The sequence below is a fragment of the Peromyscus maniculatus genome, chromosome 13 (assembly GCF_049852395.1).
Source record: "Peromyscus maniculatus bairdii isolate BWxNUB_F1_BW_parent chromosome 13, HU_Pman_BW_mat_3.1, whole genome shotgun sequence".
Lineage (NCBI taxonomy): Eukaryota > Metazoa > Chordata > Mammalia > Rodentia > Cricetidae > Peromyscus > Peromyscus maniculatus.
The window spans coordinates 49,609,304-49,627,275 of NC_134864.1; the positions used below are offsets into that span (position 1 = coordinate 49,609,304).

At 43.8% G+C, this 17,972-nt stretch overlaps 1 long non-coding RNA gene across 1 annotated transcript in view; it reads left to right on the top strand.

The window, feature by feature from the left end:
• The window catches only part of LOC107401005 (uncharacterized), a 60,791-nt gene that overhangs the window by 22,747 nt on the left and 20,072 nt on the right, over positions 1–17,972 (top strand). The window contains exon 2 of the long non-coding RNA XR_006063063.2: positions 13,324–13,498. This is a non-coding gene — a long non-coding RNA (uncharacterized LOC107401005). The remainder of the gene's footprint in view (positions 1–13,323; positions 13,499–17,972) is intronic.

Below are 17,972 nucleotides of genomic sequence, written 5' to 3' on the forward strand. Positions count from 1 at the left end.
CTCATGCCTTTCCTCGATGTCAGCAGCCATTCTCGCTCCTAAATTCTCTTGGTTTGTGCCCACCTTGCCTTATTGGGGATGAAAATTTTATATGGGTAGATAGATACAGTGCAGGGCCATTGATTGGTAGGTTCTGATTTTTATCTCTATCACTTAATGAATTTTCTTCAATTACGTAACATCTTGAAAAGACTCATGATAAAAAATGACCTTTAATATATTATATAAATATAATTTTAGTGTTTATATGTGTGTGGGGTAGGTAGCATGTGCACATGAATTCAAGGTTCTGAGAAAGCCAGTGGTGTCTGCTCTCTGCATCTGGAGTTGCAGCAGTTGTGAGAGCCAGCTGATGTGGATGCCAGGAAATGAACTCAGGTCCTCTGTGAGAGCCATACACAGTCCTAACTGTTAAGCCATCTCTTTAGCCCCAGTGCATTATATTTTGTATACAGAACATTACCAAGATTTTGGTAAGTTGTGTTCACCTGCCCTTTTACTGACGATGCTTAAGGCATCCCTTTGCTCCAGAACCCACAGCTCGTCCACTGAGTGAATCTTAGGTAGCTCATAGAACACTGAAACCTTCCTGACTCAGTTTCCACTTTTGTAACCATAATCTTAATGCAGTTGTTTTACATTTCCCTCTAGGCCTCAGCTTTACCTCTGTGGACATTCTCACACATCTCCCTGTCTCCCCACCGTGACTCTTTGCTCTTTTGTTCCTGAAGAAAATCTGTATGGACTTTCGCACGAGCCAACCGCACATTTATCACTGTGGCTTGTCTTGACCGTAGGTTGTAATTCTCTGAGTTATAACAGATGAAGCAGCATGATTCAAGAAAGGAATGGGAAGAATGGCTGTGACAACTCTTTGGGAAAGTAAACATTACTTTGTACCTCACTTCTGATGGGAAAACGGTCAGTCTTTCAGAAGGCATCGGAATTTACCAGGCAGATATAGCAATAATATAACTACTACTAGATGGGATTTTCTCACACTCTGATAACAGCTTTATTGCATGCTAGCCCGTATGTATTGCTTTCTAGGACTATAAAAACAGAAAAGAGCATGCTATGTTTTCACTGGCTGACTTGAATTTGTGATTTATTTGACTGGAAACTTGCCCTTTAACCACAGCACTTTGGTTTATGATCACAGTTGGTAAGACAGTAAATTAAAAACATAATTAGTACTCAGCAGAGAGCTAATTCCCTAAATTAGAATTTCTAATTCCGTTTTTTATTTTAAGATAAAAGGTTGCTTTATGCTTTTGTTCTGCAACTTTGCAAATGTTATACAGATTAAGTCATTGAGGGCCATCATGGCAGACATTGTCCCAGTGCTGATAAGAAGGGTCTGAAGAGGATTGCTGTGGAGGATGAGAACTAGGAAGTAGTGGGCAGAGATGAAGTCATCTTCATGGAAAATAGGCAGGCAGGGTTCCCAGACTGCGGAAGGCCAGGAAGAAAATGATCAGATACTATGGTGTGGTGTGTGGGGAGTGTGGGCCATAGACTCATACATCAGTGGCATTCGGAGGTTGGGCTTTTGGGAAGCAGTTTGTTAGATGGGGTCATGAGGCTGGGGCCCCTAGGATGACATGAGTATCGTTACAAGATGAAGAAGAGACTTGAACACGCACAATCCCTCGCTCATGCCATTAGGTGCCCTCTGCCATGCTATAATATAACATAGCAAAAGGCCCCCAACCAGATATCCAGATAGCAGCACCTTAATGTTGACCCTCCCAGCCTCCGGAACTGTGAAGACAGATTTATTTTCTTCATAAGTTATGACTCTGAGGCTCTGTCATCACAACTGATGATTATCACTAGATTTAGGGAGGTAAAAACCAATAAAACATGATTCTCATTAAATCCAAATTTCATGCTACTTTTTAGTATAAATACATGACAGATCATGCATGCATTCCTTGTAGTTTATCTGAACTTCCAGTTCAATTGGGCATCCCATGACAGCCCTATGAGAAGGTCACACACACATAGGATGTGCTAGTGTTGGGTGCTGAGTGCAGGTGGTCTAATGAGGGAATCTGGGAGACGGGAGAGCATTACCTATGAAAAGGAGGTAGAGCAGGAAAGCTGGGACACAGGAGATGGGTAGCGGATGAGTGAGCTTCCTAGGGATGCTGTCACAGATTCCCACAAACTCAGTAGCTGACAAGAACAGTAGTCTATTCCCTCACATCTCTGAGGGCAGAAGACTGAATCAGATGTGTGTAGTCTGAGCTACCATTTTAGGCTGTAGGGGAATCCTGTCTCATTTCTCAGCTTCTGATCACTTCAGACATTCCTTGGCTTGTGGCTACAGAACTCCAATCTCTGCTTCTACACGACCCCCTTTTTTTCATGCTCATCTCTTACAAGGAACTTAGATTGGGGACCAGATAATACAGGACCATCTCCTCCATCTAAAGATCCATAAGCACACCAGTCCCTTTGCTGTGTAGAGTAATATAACATAGTTCTGAGGGCTGGAACACAGGGCAGAGGGCCAGCATCACTCACCTTCCTTTCCCCCCATGAATTTCTTACCCACTAGGGAGTCCCCAACCTAGGTGGTAGGTCCCTTTCCAGCTTGAGTCCTCTGAGCCCCTTTATCCTTCTAGTACCATCACCCCTTATTTTAGTCCAAATTCCCTCCTTTCATAAGTCTAGATTCTTTGGTAATGTCTTCCCAGGCATTGATCTGGAGATAGCCTCTGAAATCTTATCACGTATAGTGGCTGTACCATTTGTTTGGCAAATACCCTGCCTTGTGTTGTAGGTGCTTCGTCTGTGTTAAGTGAATGCATTGTCGGCTCATAAGCAAATGGAGAGATAAAACTTGTGCTACCTTCCTTCTTTCCTTCCTTCTTTCCTTCCTCCCTCCCTCCCTCCCTCCCTCCCTCCCTCCCTCCCTCCCTTCCTTCCTTCCTTCCTTCCTTCCTTTTCTTTTTTCTTTTGTAGGCTCTTTCCCCTTTTATTAAAAATAGACTCTTTTCTCATATAACATATCCTGATTACAGTTTCCACTCCCTCTGCTCCTCCCAGTTCCTCCCCCACTTCCCCTTCTATCTGATCCACTCCCTTTCTGTCTCTCATTAGAAAAGAACAGGTTTCTAAGTGATACCAACCAAACATAACAAAATAAAATGAGATAAAACAAAAAGCTGTGGGATAAGCCCTCTGTGAATATGTTTTATACCATTGGTTATAGCAAGGCAGGATAGAGCCAGGCAGGAAATCCAAGCAGAAATACAGGGAGAAGAAGGGCAGAGTCGGAAGGAGATGCCAGCGAGCCACCAGAGCAACAAGATGTGCTAGAGAACAGGTAACACCATGAAGCCACGTGGCAAAATATAGATTAGTAGAAATGGGTTAATTTATATTGTAAGAGCTAGTTAGTAAAAAGCCTGAGCAACAGGCCAAATGGTTTACAATTCATATTAAGCCTCTGGGTGATTATTTTAAAAGTGGCTGTGGGACTGGGCAGGACAGAAAAGCCTCCATTTACAAACCATCACATTGAAGTTGTACAAGGCAAACCAACAGAAGGAAAAGAGCCCCAAGAGAAGGCACAAGAATCAGATGCCCACTTGTTCACACATTCAGGAATCCTATAAAAATACTGAACTGAAGCTATAACATATACACAGAGGACCTGGTGCAGACCCATCCAGGCCCTGTGCTCACTGCTCCAGTCTCCCTGAGCTCATATGAGCTTTGCTCAGTTGATTTAGACGGCCTTGTTCTCATGGCGCCCTCCATCCCCTCCGGCTCTTACATTCTTTCTGCCTCCTCTTCTGTGGGATTCCCTGGGCTCTTAGGGGAGGGATTTGTGATTGTGGGTCTCTGTATTTGAATTTGCTGCAGGAAGAAGCTTCTCTGATGATGGCTGAATAAGGCACAGATCTATGAATATAGCAGAATATCATTCAGAGTCATTTTATTGTTGCTTTTGTTTTTAGACCAGTAGTATTTGCTTTTACCCTAGGTCTCTAGGCTATCTAGTCTCTGGATCTTGGCTGCCCAAACAGTGTTGGGTATGAGTTTCATCTCATGGAGTCAAATCAGATATTGGTTGGTCACTCACACAAGCTTTATGCCACCATTGCCCTGGCATATTTTGCCAGCAGGACAGATTGTAGATCAAAGCGTCTGTGGCTGGGTTGTTGGTAGCTTGCAGAGTACCTTCCTGTACCAAAACCACTAGAATGTAGGGGTGAAGGTCCTATGTAGGCACCAACTCACCCTCTCCATGGTCAGTGAGTTGTGTAGATGTCTTCAGCAATGGGGCCTTGCTGTCCATTTGCAGAGAGAAACCTACTATCTTGGCTACAGCCTGGGTTGTTTGGAGATTCTCATGGGACCCCTTTGGCCAACAGCTCAATTCGATGTGACATAGTCCTGGTACTGGAAGCTTCATTTGGTGACAAGAGATGGCCAGTTGGGACTTTGTCTCCCTCATTGTTTGGAGACTTCATTAGTATTACCTTCATATATTTTAGGAAATTTCCACTGCACTAAATTGCCCTTCAAATCTTGCTGTCTCTCCTGGCATTCCCTCCCCCAACCCTGTCTCCCTTCAAGCTACATCTTAACCCCTGACTTACGTTACTTATAATTCAGGGGTGTAGCATAGAAGGGAAATAATATAGCAAGAATGGAAAGATGAAAAAGTCAAGACACTCAGGAGGAATATCCCTCTTGACTTAGCCATATCCATTTTCTCACGACTATTCCTGCTCTCTGGTGTGGTAGGTTTAGAACATGGGGCTTTGGAGTGATGATAAAGTTACCAGGGGTGAGGAGGGAGGGATCCTCCTGAATGAGATTTCACCATTTGCCCATGCAGAAAGAAGGCACTGCTTATGAAGCAGGAAGTGAGTCCTCTTCAGATACCAAGTCTGCTGGCAACCTGATTTTCAACTCCCTACCTTCAGAATTGTGTGAAACAAGCGTCTGTTGCCCATAAACCACTCAGCCAACAGTATTTTGCTGCAGCAGCCCAAACATATTAAGACACCCCTACATGCCAACAGCAAGGGACCTTTCTTCCATTCATGCCAGAGTTGGTGATGACTTAGAGTGACATTTTTGCCTTGGGCCCTTCCTGTCCAACTGCTCATGTTCTTTTTGATGACACCCATGCACGTGGTCCACAAAGGCTCTTCAGGGACGCCAGCAACACTGCAAAGTGCTCTGGTGGGTACAACATCACCAGCCACCATAGCCTTCTAGCCACCAAGGCCTGAAAAAGGCGGGGCAGACTGGGGAAGAAACGTCAAACCTTCTCACGGGACCTCATGGTGACATTTCTTAAAAGCTGTGACCTTCTTTGGGCTAAGCATACTGTTTACTAAACAGTCTGTTTTTAATTGCTCCTTAGGGTTTTAGGAAGGGGGGTCAGGCATATAGCTTCTGTTACTGCGTCCTACACCATAAGCTGGACACTGCCGTCTAATGTAACATTCAGTCTAGTTAATGATAAACATGCCCCCTCAAACAGATGGCTTTTGACTCCCATATAGAAGTTGTCCTCTGATCTCCATCTGAGAAACACAGCGCATGCCTGTCCCCAGCCACATTCTGTGAATGGTTTTACTTTCACATTACTGTTTTGGAAGGTATCATTACTACAGCATTTCTGTTATTAGTGATTAGCATTCATTGAGTAGATATTCCTGGTTAGGGAAAAGGGATTGGGAAACTGCTGGGTCACATTAGACCTTACAGTTTTTATCACAGACCTGAAGTTTACATCAATGGACATTACAAAATGCTGTCTGTTGTCTCACATTTTTGACAGATGAATTTAAGCATCTTTATGTAATCTGATGAACTGTTTTAACATAGGAATATTTTTCCAGTTTTGGTGAAATAATTAGATGCATAAGAAATAGGCTTGACCATCCTTGTCACAAGAACTGTTTCAAGCATTCTTTCTGACTCACTGCTGGTGAGAGATTGGGCCTTATACCAAGAAAAATTAAGTCTAAGATTAAAAATTGAAAAGAAAATAGTCCTTTCACATTACTGGGCAAAGGTCCCAAACCAACCTTCTCAGGTTTTAGATAACTTCTAACGGAGCTTTTGTAGATGACAAACTTTCTCCTACCACACTAGAAAACACATGTGTGCTTGTAGTTAAAGTGCTTCTGCTGTGAGCGGGTCCCATGTTTCAGTATGGATCTGGATTTTGGCTTGTATCGACTTGTGGAGGATAAATACCTAACTATCCCTGTCCCTGGGGGGGAAAATCAGGAAGGAACTGAAACACAAGGCCTTTCCTCCCATTTTCCATTCAGGCTCGCACAGGAAATGAACAAATAGTGGTTCTCAAACACAACATTGTCCTTCTCTGTGCCGAAATGCCACCAAACCTGGCAGGAATTCCGTGTATTTCAGGAGCTGAGATTTTAAGGACAAATGTGAACTCCGATTTTCATTCTCTGCGGAATAAACAGCAGAGTGGCTTGTTCCCAGCTTTGCTCACGTCCACTCTTCCTCCATGGCCCAGCTGTGCTCTGTGAACCTTGTCAACTATTTTTATTTCCATACTTCGTTGGAGAGGACCTTTGCCCTATTGTTAAAATTCTCATGGACATCTTCAAGAAAGGCCGTACATAAAGCTTCTGCTCCCCATTCTCCACATTAGGATTTCCATTTCTCAAGTTTCCATCATTTTCTATAATTGAAAAGTATAAAAGATTTGGCGATACATATGTGTAATGCCAGCAATGGCCACTATAACCAGAAATGAAACTAAAAATTATTCAGTAATTCACTAGATAAAATATGAACATATTTTTTTGAAAGAGGAAACAAATTTCTTCAGAACCAAAAAGATGGATTTGTACTTCTAAACACACACACACACACACACACACACACATACACACACACATGCACACACACACAGGGGGGAGAGAGACAGACAGACAAACAGACAGAGAGACAGACACAAAGACAGTACATGAAAATTTTAACTAATGCAAAAGTTACTAACAGGACAGATGAAGTTTTCCTATTGACTATGAATAATTTTTTAACGATGGAAATGAGACAAAAGTACAAAAACCTTAAATTACCTTAATGAAAAGGGTGACCTAAAAAGGGGGACATGCTTAATGAGAGATTTTTAAATTTCAGATTAACATATGCCCATATTCCTACCAGGTTTCCTCAAATCAATACATGGGTTTAATACAAAAACTAAGAGATTCCAGCGTGACTTTTAAATTTAAAAGGTGGTTTATTTAGGAAAACTAGACAAGATTTAAAATAGATTCTGAGAAGAAAATGCATCAGGATAAGCTCTCCCTAGTATTAAGAACTATAAGAGCTCCAGCATAAAGCTCTGTGTTGTCATGTGGTGATTGGAGGGAAATCATAGAACAGAGGACATGGCTCATAAGTGACTCCTACTATACACAATCCTCTAGTAAATGATAATGAGATATGAAGGCATATTCAACAAATGGCACTGAGAAATTTCAACTATTTAGAAAGAAATACTTCACTTAATAATAAAATACATTTTAAGTAGAAAGTTAAACAGTAAAATAATGAAATTTTCAAAGCAGAAAAAATGACTATCAAACATTAGAGAGTTCTTTAAAGTTACAAGTGTGCTGAACCAAAAGTAATGTAACATTTGGCCAAAGGAACCCCAAACTCTCTCTATATACATATATTTGTATCACACACACACACACACACACACACACACACACACACACACATACACACACATATATGTATGTGTATTTGTGATAGTGGGGATTGAACCCAGAGCTTTCAGACCTCTATCACTGAGCTACACCTCCAGTTCAAGCCCCAACCCTTTATATTGTAGCTTCTTTCTCATGAAAAAACTCTTCCCTCCCTGTCTTAGGGTTCTGTTGTTGTGGTGAAACACCATGACCAAAAGCAAGGTGGGGAGGAAAGGATTTATTTGTCTTACATATCTCCATCACTGTTCATCATCCAAGGAAGTCAGGACAGGAACGCAAACAGGGCAGGAGCTGATGCGGAGGCCATGGAGGGGTGATACTTACTCCCTCGTGGCTTTGCTCAATCTGCTTTCTTTTTTCTTTCTTTCTTTCTTTCTTTCTTTCTTTCTTTCTTTCTTTCTTTCTTTCTTTCTTTCTTTCTTTCTTTCTTTCTTTCTTTCTTCCTCTCTCTCTCTCTCTTTCTTTTTTTAATTTTTCGAGACAGGGTTTCTCTGTGTAGTTTTGGAGCCTGTCCTGGATCTCACTCTATAGCCCAGGCTGGCCTCAAACTCAAAGAGATCTGCCTGGCTCTGCCTCCCGAGTGCTGGGATTAAAGGCATGCGCCACAAGGCTCAGTCTGCTTTCTTATGGAAACAAGGACCATCAGCCCAGGGATGGACTCCACCCACAATGGGCTGGGCCCTCCCCCATCAATCACTAATTAAGAAAATGCCTTTTTCAGTTAAGATTCCTTCCTTTCAGTTAATTCCAGTTTGTGCGTCAAGTTGACATAAGCCAGCCAGCACACTCCTCATCCTCAGGCCCTACATTCATTCCAGATAGAAAAGCATACTAAGTATCATATAAAAAAGGAGAAATCAGGAATGGAGAGATGGCTTAATGGTTAAGAGCACTGACTGCTCTTCCAAAGGACCTACATGGCAGCTCACAACTGTCTGTAACTCCAATTCCAAGAGATATGACACACTCACATAGACACACATATAGACAAAACACCAATGCACAAAAATAAAAGTAAATAAATCTGAGGAAAAGGGGGAGAAATCAGAGTGATATGACTGAGTTCAAAGGAATAAATGTAAATACTCCAGCATCATGGAAGGAAACGAATTGGCCCGGGGTTGCATCGGTGTGCATGCTGGCCTCTCACTGCTGTGTCCACGACCCCAGCTCCCTCAGGTTATCAAACACTAACACTGTTTGCCATTCTATGGAGAGCCTCGAGGGTCAGGGTGAGAGCTGGGGCTCCTGGTGATGGGAGACTGAAAGAGCTGACTAACCCATTACTTAAGCCATGGATTCATTAGAAGCTATGCAGAGTGGGAAGTAGAGTCAGAGGAACATCCTGATTAGGGGAAGGCTCTGTGATGCCTATAATATCAGGATAAGGTAGACTATCAAAATACTACTGTGTTCCTCCTCAGGTAGGGGTTTCTCACCATTAAGGAGCTCTGAGGCAGTGAGGATGTAAGGAATGAGAAAGATTGGAAAGGAGAAAAAAACCAAAAAATTTCCCTCTCCACATCAGCCTTCTGCGCGCAAGTCATATCCCCAAACTGTGTTAAGATATCTAACATGAGAAGTATGAACCCTGCTTCCTCGTTTGGAACATGATTTCACTGTGCATAAAATTAATTTTGTGGAACTGTTTGGTAAATAATTGAAAATAGGAACTGGAAAGATACCTCAACAGTAAAGAACACTTGTTGCTCTTCCAGGGCTCCAGGGTTGAATAGTGGCCCAAGAACCATTTATAACTCCAGTTCCAGGGGATCCAATGCTCTTTTCTGGCCTCTGAGGGCATCAGGTGGTACACAGACATACCTTAAAAAAGAATTAAAAACAAGTAGGCTTAAATTGCTAAAAGAGATAAACAGCAATACTTCCATTAATGGACATGAAAATATGCAAAAAAATGTAATCATGAAACCAAGGAGTCTCAGCTTTTGAAGATGATAAAGTTCTGTAGATCAGTTGCATGTGGTTTGACCATACTTTACACTACTGACCTGTACTCTTAAGAATGGTTAAGATAGTAAGTCTTATCTTATTTCATATTTTTTTCTCCTACAACAACAAAGGTGCTTCTCCCTGGGAGATTGTGAGTTCGTTTCTCTGTGGGAGCAGGCAGAGGGGAAGGAAGGTGGTGTGCATTTCCTAAAGCTTTCGAGGTGATTTTTTAAATAACACTGAGTGGGGCACTGCCTTGAGGGACTCGATGGGAAGGAAACCACGTGAATGTAGGGGAGGAAGCCTGGGAGAAAGTGTGTCTAGAGAGGTATGAGATAGAAAGCAAGCCCAGAAGTAGAAAAAATGCCAGCTTCGCAGTTACTGATACTAGACAAACTAGAATGTGAATCACAGAGCTTAGTTAACAAGGATGGTACATGATTATCAAAAGGGAAACCATACTTGCTTACAAATTTGTATGTTATTAACAACGGTGTTTCAAAATATATAAGATTTCTATTGCTGTGATAAAACGCCATGATAAAAACGCATGTTGGGGAGGAAAGGGTTTGTTTGGCTTACACTTCCACATCATTGTCCCCTCCTTTCAGCTAACTCTAGCTTTCATCAAGTTGACAAAAAACTATCGACCACACATGGCAGCCCATTATTTAATAAAGCCGTATAACTACACCACAGTGGCTTCTGACAATTGTGCCGTCTCTCTCAAGGTTTAGAATCATCTAGTTGATCCTTACTGAGGTCACTCACAAGGTTGAGCCCCATGACTGCTGAGGCTAGCGTCACATGAAGGCTCTTTCACCCAAGGTGTCTAGAATAGCTGGTTTCATGAGTAAATATTCCTGGCACTCAGGGATCTAGAACTCAGGTATCTAGAAGAGAGGACCGAATGGGCAGCTGTTTCTCTAGACACCTCTCTTGAGCGGCTTGACCACCTTTATACCATGGTGGCTTCTGGGAGCCTGGACTTACGGTAACTCAGGGCTTCAAGGAGAGACAGGAAGGAAACTCTTAGACTCAGGCCCAGCCACTGTCACTTCTTATGTTTTCTGTTGAGCAGCCCGCCCAGACTGAAGGGACACATACAGGCTCTGCCTTTCACTGGGTAGAGTGACGGTGAACAGTAAGTCAGTGTCATCTGCTGAAGGACAGAAGAGCACATGGAGAATCTACATGACCCCAGTGGACAGGCTGCTACCAGCAGATTTCCACATTTCATGTGATTGTGTTCCAGCTCCATCTCCATGGCAGGATGATTGTTGAGAAGGAAGACATGTTGATGACATCCCACTTAGGATATCAAGGCATTCCCATCGAAGAGTGGATGGATGTCAGGGAGGTTAAAAAAAACGAAACAAAAACACAAAGGGAATATAAATTCAAAAAAGTCAAAGCAACCATACATACAAACAAAAACAATACCCCTACCTCAGAAAGTCCGTGTCCACTCTTCCACAGGACACCTCTTCTCCAGGCACCTCCTTTGATTGCAATAAGAAGTATGACCTGTGGCAGCGCTTGGCAGGCCTTGGTCGGTGGCTGATCAAAGAAGAGTCTCCCGCAGAGCTGCCCCTGTTCCACCCCCGTGCTCAAGGGAGAGGAAACAGCAGTCATGTCAGAGTGGAAAGGGAAAGTGCCATCAGGGCCACAAATGAAGAGCTTCCAGCTCCTCTCACCTCCTTCACAGTCTCCTCTGGTACTCCTGACTCTGTGGCTGAAGGACATCAGAGCTGTCCAGACAGTTCCCCTGTTCCTTCCCTCCATACGCGGTTGTCTGTAAAGCAGACCCGGATAACTCAGAAGGCAAAGGACAGAAGCCATCACCCACAGGCTTCCACATGCCTGCCCCCAGAGAATGCCAGTCAAATGTTATCTGTCCTTCACTATCTCACCAAGATTAGCGCATTAAACAAAGTAGGAAGTTAAATATGATTTTCCCTAGTACCCTCTTTTATTTACCTTTTTGCCCCAGTAGGAGGAAATCTTTCTGTTGGTGTCTCCTGCTTCCAACTCCTGACATTTCACTTGGATGTGTTCTCTCCCTTTGGCTGTGTAGAAATGTCAGATAAAGGAAACTGAGAAACAGCAAAGCACACCTCGAGTGCGGGCATCCTTACATCACAGTCTCAGATGTCCTGGGAACACCATCACATCCCACAGGCCTGGGCCCTCACTACAGTCGTCTCCTCATCCTGTGCACACCATCAGAAGGTTGCCTTTTGTATCCGCTTCCAGGCCTTTCTGAAAAAAAAAAACAAAACTATGTTTCCCTTTTTTGTTTCTTATTTTTAAATGACAGATGGTTAGGAAATATCGTCTTCACTCTTATAATTATTTGCCCCGGGTTTTCTCCATCAAACAGCAATTACTCCCAGCAGAGTCTTCCTAAGTAGTTATTTTCTAGCTCCTGCGGAGAATAATCACAGTGAATGTATTCATCTTACGCACTTCGCGGCTTTTCTCAAACTTCCACTGAATATAATTTGTCCCCCAGTAACTAACATCGACACTTTAAGCATGCTCCATAGTTATTTTTTTTTTAAAGTAGACCACATTTTCTGATGAAATATTCATCTGTTTCATGAAGGATAGTTTTCAAAACCTCTCCCCCAAAGTTTACCTTCAATAAGAAGTTAGAAATGTCACTGCCACACGGCAGACATTTTCCGAGGGAGAGGTAGAGTGTGTGTGTGTGGGTGGTGTGGGGGGGAGGCTCTTTATTTTAGGTTTGGATTACTGAACATTTAAGCCACGCTAAGCAATTTACAAAACATGCAAATTATCCACCTTGTAGAGAAGTAAAATCCCTTCTGAATTTATTCCTGAATGCTAGCAATATTGAAAACAAGGTAATTTATATTACACCAAAAACCCCCTTAAAATAGATTTAATAATTTAGTATGTAAATTAACTCCTGGCAAAGTTTCAGAAAGAAGCAATTACCAAGTCCACAGAGGCATTATCACTTGTTTAAACTTGGAAGTAGTAAGCGAATGTCAAAGGTCAAAATCCAGAGATTAGGGCATTTGTAAATTGTAATAGTAAATGTTCAACAACCTTATTTTACCAGAGATCATCCATTATTAATTTAGAAAAAAACACCCTTGGCTTTTGCTGTTCAATGGTGACCACGTTTCACAGATAACCCTTAAAGCCCGAACAAGGATGGCAGTTTGTTGGGTCAAAGATTTGAGGTATGGTGAGAGGGGGGTGTTCCTGACAGAGTCTGCCATTGGAAACTTTCCTGGCTGACTCTAAGCCACTTGTGCTGTTATAACAAAATGTCTCACACGAAGTAATTTAATTTATATATATACATTTTAATGTAATATTTGTTATATTATTAATATAATAAATAATATATATATTTTTAAAGCCTGTTTCTCTGGGCTGGAGAACTGGCTCAGCAGTTAAGAGCAGTGGCTGCTCTTCTGAAGGACCAGGGTTTGAGTCCCAGCATCCCACAGGACAACTTACAACTGTCTGTAACTCCAGTTCCAGGGGATCCCACGCCCTCTTCTGGCTGATGTGGGCACTGCATTCATGTGGTACGCATACATGCATACACATACAATAATATGATAATTTTAAAAATGTTTATTTCTCACAGCTCTGGAAGCTGTCGTCTAAGATCATGGCACAGGCTTTGGATGGCTGGTGGGGGCCCAGTCTGTTTCCAGGACAGAGTCATGAATGAGCCCTCCCCTGAAGAAGATGAACACTGTGTCCATACCTGACAGAGAGTGGAGGTGTGGAAGGAAGAGCCCGGTTACATCTCATTAAAGGTATCTGACTCTTCACCTTGGCTCCATCCTCATGATTTTATTACCTCAGGAGCCCACCTCTACGTGCTATTACTTTGGCGCTGTGTTTCAAATCATAAATTCGGGAGGAGGCACAAACAGTCAGACTATAGCAGCCCCCGTCCCCCAGCCCCTGGACGTCCAGTTCTTTTTTCCCACCTCCTGTGCTTTACCTTCAGAAGAGAAATGGTAATGCAATTGTGTGAAGGAAAGAATTTGCTGCTGCCATTGGGCAGCAAGGTTTCTCAAGCCTGGAGATTGAGAAGGATCTTGCCCACAATGCACTTCTGGAGAACAATAACGTCCCTGGCAACTACTATCGGAGGAGGATAAAGATAAACACAAAGTTCGTGAGTCCCTGGAGAGTACCAAAATCAGGACCCCTCAGTGGTTCTCAACATGTGGGTCATGGCCCCTTTGGGGGTTTGAATGACCCTTTCACAGGGGTCATATGTCAGATATCTTGCATAGTAGAGATTTACATTATGATTCGTAACTAGCAAAATTACAGTTATAAAGTCGCAATGAAAATGATTTTGTGGTTGGGGGGTCATCACAACCTGAGGAACTGTATTGAAGGGTCACAGATTAGGAAGGTCGAGAACCACCATTGGTCTATTGGTTTAAGGGAAATGCAATCTTGAATCCAGATGCTGGCATTCAAGGAAACCAACGCTATTGTTAAGAAAAGAAAAGGAAATAAGGGAAGAAAGAAAATAGAGAGACAAGGAGAGGCAGAGGACCCTTCCCAGAGTCCCGCAGAGCAACAGTTAGAAGCCAGTTAATATGAATTCTGACAGTGAGTCCTTTCTCTCCGACCGTTCCTAGTGCAAGTCACTTAGAGCCAAGCCCGACAAGGCTCCGACTCGCCTCCCCCGGCCAGGCAGTGTCCATGATTACACACCTCAGAGGCAATGACAGTGGTTCCCAGCCACTCCTGCATTCCCTGATGCTGTCACACCTCCTTCCTGTTTTCCTCTGAGCCTGCCCCACCCTCCCCAGCCCAGAGGGACTGTCCCAGGCTCTCTAGCCGGTCAAACACTGCCTGCAGAGGGGCTGTTTAATATGCCAGTCTACGCCCGCCCCTGGAAGCTCTGAAACCCTGCAGAGGAACGGCCCCCCGGCCTCCATGAAATACCCACTCATCGGCGCGTTTCTGCACCTCTCATGCTCCGGTTGTGAGCCTCATTCTCCTCTTCTTCTGACTCATGCTTCTCCGGAGCAGTGAGGACAGAGGTCTCCTAACAAGGTCATGCCACTCACACCTCCACGGGTAGTGCCCAGTGGGCTGTTCTTCCTGCCCCATGCGTGGGCTTAGGGCAAAACCTGTTTCAGTCAGAAAGACAGACCGACCGCCTGAAGGGATTTGCCTTTAGAAAGCCGTCTCTCGCCACGTTCTATAACCCTTATTCCAGACATATTTGGGTTCTCCCTCCTCTGCGCCCCACCCCTCAGCTAGTCTATAAATTCCCTGAAGCCAGACCCAATATAATTACTTTTCAAACCCAATAGTTTAGTGTGGGGATTGCCAGGGTTAAATATTTTTCGAAGGGAGCAGTGTGTGGTCACTCACTCCTGTAATTCCAAGCACTAGAGAGGCTGAGGCAGGAGGATGATCCATGAGTTGGAGGCCAGATTAGGCTATAGAATGAGTTCTAGACCAGCCTGTGCTACAGGGTGGGGCCTTGTCTCAAAAAAAAACAAAAACAAACAAACAAACAACAACAACAAAACCTAGAAGCAACAAAGGCATCAGAAATTCCGAAGGAAGTAAGAAAGTTTGAGGGGTGGAGGTCCAATAGGAACCGTGGGAAACAGGACTAGGATCCTGTTCTCTTTGGGCCCCAGCCAGCTGTATTGGAGCCTCATCGAAAGCCCTGTCTTTCCCTCCAAAGTTCAATATCCTTCCCCCTCTCCTTCCACCAAGGGCCCACAGGGGACCTGGGACCCAAGGACAGGACACTGATGCTCCTCCAGAGCAGTCTGGCAACTGTGACTCAAGCCTTGGGTTATTGAGGAGGAAGCTACCGTTGACAAGGCACACAAAAGCCAGATGTACTGGCAGGCCAGCCTCTCACTCAGCCTTCCAGGGCAGAGTCTTCACTGCCAAGGTGCTCTGGCGATTACATCATGACACCTTGAGGTCGGAGCCTTTGCAGATTCCCAACAGATGTGGTCTACTGTTAGAATAATTACAGTCATGTGTCTCTAAATGATGGGGATCTGCTCTAAGAAATGCATCCTTAGGCAGTTTTGTGGAGGACCGTCACAGAGTATTCCTTCAAGCCTGGATGGGAAGGCTCCGTCACCCGGATGGGCAGCACACCCTGGGTGTATGACGCTGCTGTTGGTGAACACATGGCTGCCTGCCTGTTAAGCAGCTAAACTCTCGTTTTAGTCTAGAAGAAGTGTACCCTAGGAGCAGTAAAGAGTCGGGTAAACAAGTCAGGAATGTAGTCATCCATTATCAAGCATGTTGTACTGTAACTAATGGAGAGTTGTTGAGAATGGCATCATAGACTTGTGAAAACATGTTATGCCTTAAATGTCAGGTGGTGATAGGAATTTTTCAGTTCCATTGTAATCTTACGAGGCCACCCTCATTTATACCATCTGTCACTGAAACATTATCATACCACACATGGTCATATTTGTCAGCCCTTGGCTGGGCAGTCCATTGATCTCGAGGCTTTTAGAGCTAGAAGATGTCTTAGCATCCGTGTGGTCTAATCCCTGCTGTTGGTTGTTTTTTAGTCCTTACTCTTTGCTCTTTTGGGGGCCCACCAACCAGCTCCCAAATAAATCACACACAAAGGCTTATTCTTAATTATAAATGCCCGGCCTTAGCTTGGCTTATTTCTGGCCAGCTTTCCTTAACTTAAATTATCTCATCTACCTGTTGCCTCTGGGCTTTTGCCTGTCTCTATTTCTGTATGCCTTGCTTTCACTCTTACTCCATGTCTGGCTGTGTGTCTGTGTGGCTGGCCCCTGAGGTCCTCCTCTCCTTGTTCTCTTGTTCCTTCCACTTCCCCATCCCAGATTTCTCCTTCTATTTACCCCCTCTGTCTGCCAGCCCCACCTATTTCTTTCTCCTGCCTAAGTATTGGCTGTTCAGCTCTTTACTAGGCCAATCAGACAGGCAAAGTATCACAACTTCACAGAGTTAAGCAAATGCAACATAAAGGAATGCAACACATCTTTGCATCATTAAGCAAATGTTCCACAGCATAAACAAATGTAACACACCTTAAAATAATATTCTACAAGAAATCCCCTCATTTTACAGATCAGAAAGCTGACGCTTGCCAGGTACTGTAAGTGGAACAATGAGTGGAATAGACTACAATGCTTGGTAGAGAAAATGTTTTTCTCTGACTTTTCTCTATAACTGGTTTTTTTTCCCCTTCTGAATATAACAATAACAAGCCCAGTGCTGACAAAACTAAAACACTAAATAAAATTAGATATTAAAAACAATACTGGGGCTGGACAGAGATGGCTCGGCAGTTAAGAGCACTGGCTGTTTTTCCAGAGGACCAGGGTTCAATTCCCAGCACCCACGTGGCAGCTCACAACCGTCTGTAACTCCAGTTCCAGGGGATCCGACACCAGTTCACAGACATACATGCAGGTGAAACACCAATGTATATAAATAAAATAAAATTAAAAACAACAGCAATAAAAAAATCCCAATACCCATGGCTGAGGAAGACGGCTCTGTGGATAAGAACACTTACTGTACAGACACGAGGACCTGAGTTCGAATCTCAGCACTCACACAGAATGGCTAGGGCCAGCCACACACCCACACCTGGCCACACACATGTAACCCGGTGCTATTGTGAGTGAAGACAGGAGAATTTCCGGGGCTTGACATTAGCCAGCCCAGCTCCAGGTTCAGCGAGAGACCCTGTCTCATAGGAAGAGGGTAGAGTGTGTTAGAGCAGGGTATCTGATGTCCTTCTCTGACCTCTGAATGTGTGTACACAGGGGTGTAGCTAGAGTTTTCCTGCCTTGCCCACAGTCAGGACAAATCTCTGTCACCCGCCAGTCCCACAGCCGCTCAGACCCAACCAAGTCAACACAGAGACTTATATTGCTTACAAACTGTATGGCCGTGGCAGGCTTCTTGTTAACTGTTCTTATAGCTTAAATTAATCCATTTCCATAAATCTATACCTTGCCACGTGGCTCGTGGCTTACCGGCATCTTCACATGCTGCTTGTCCTGGTGGTGGCTGGCAGTGACTCCTTCTGCCTTCCTGTTCTTTCTTTTCTCCTCTCTGTTAGTCCCGCCTGTACTCCCTGCCTAGCCACTGGCCAATCAGTGTTTTATTTGTTGACCAATCAGAGCAATTTGACATACAGACCATCCCACAGCAGAGGGGTGCACACCCAAATGTTGTTTTACCTTAGGCACCGTGGCTGTGCCTTAATCTACTGCTATTTCAGTCAGC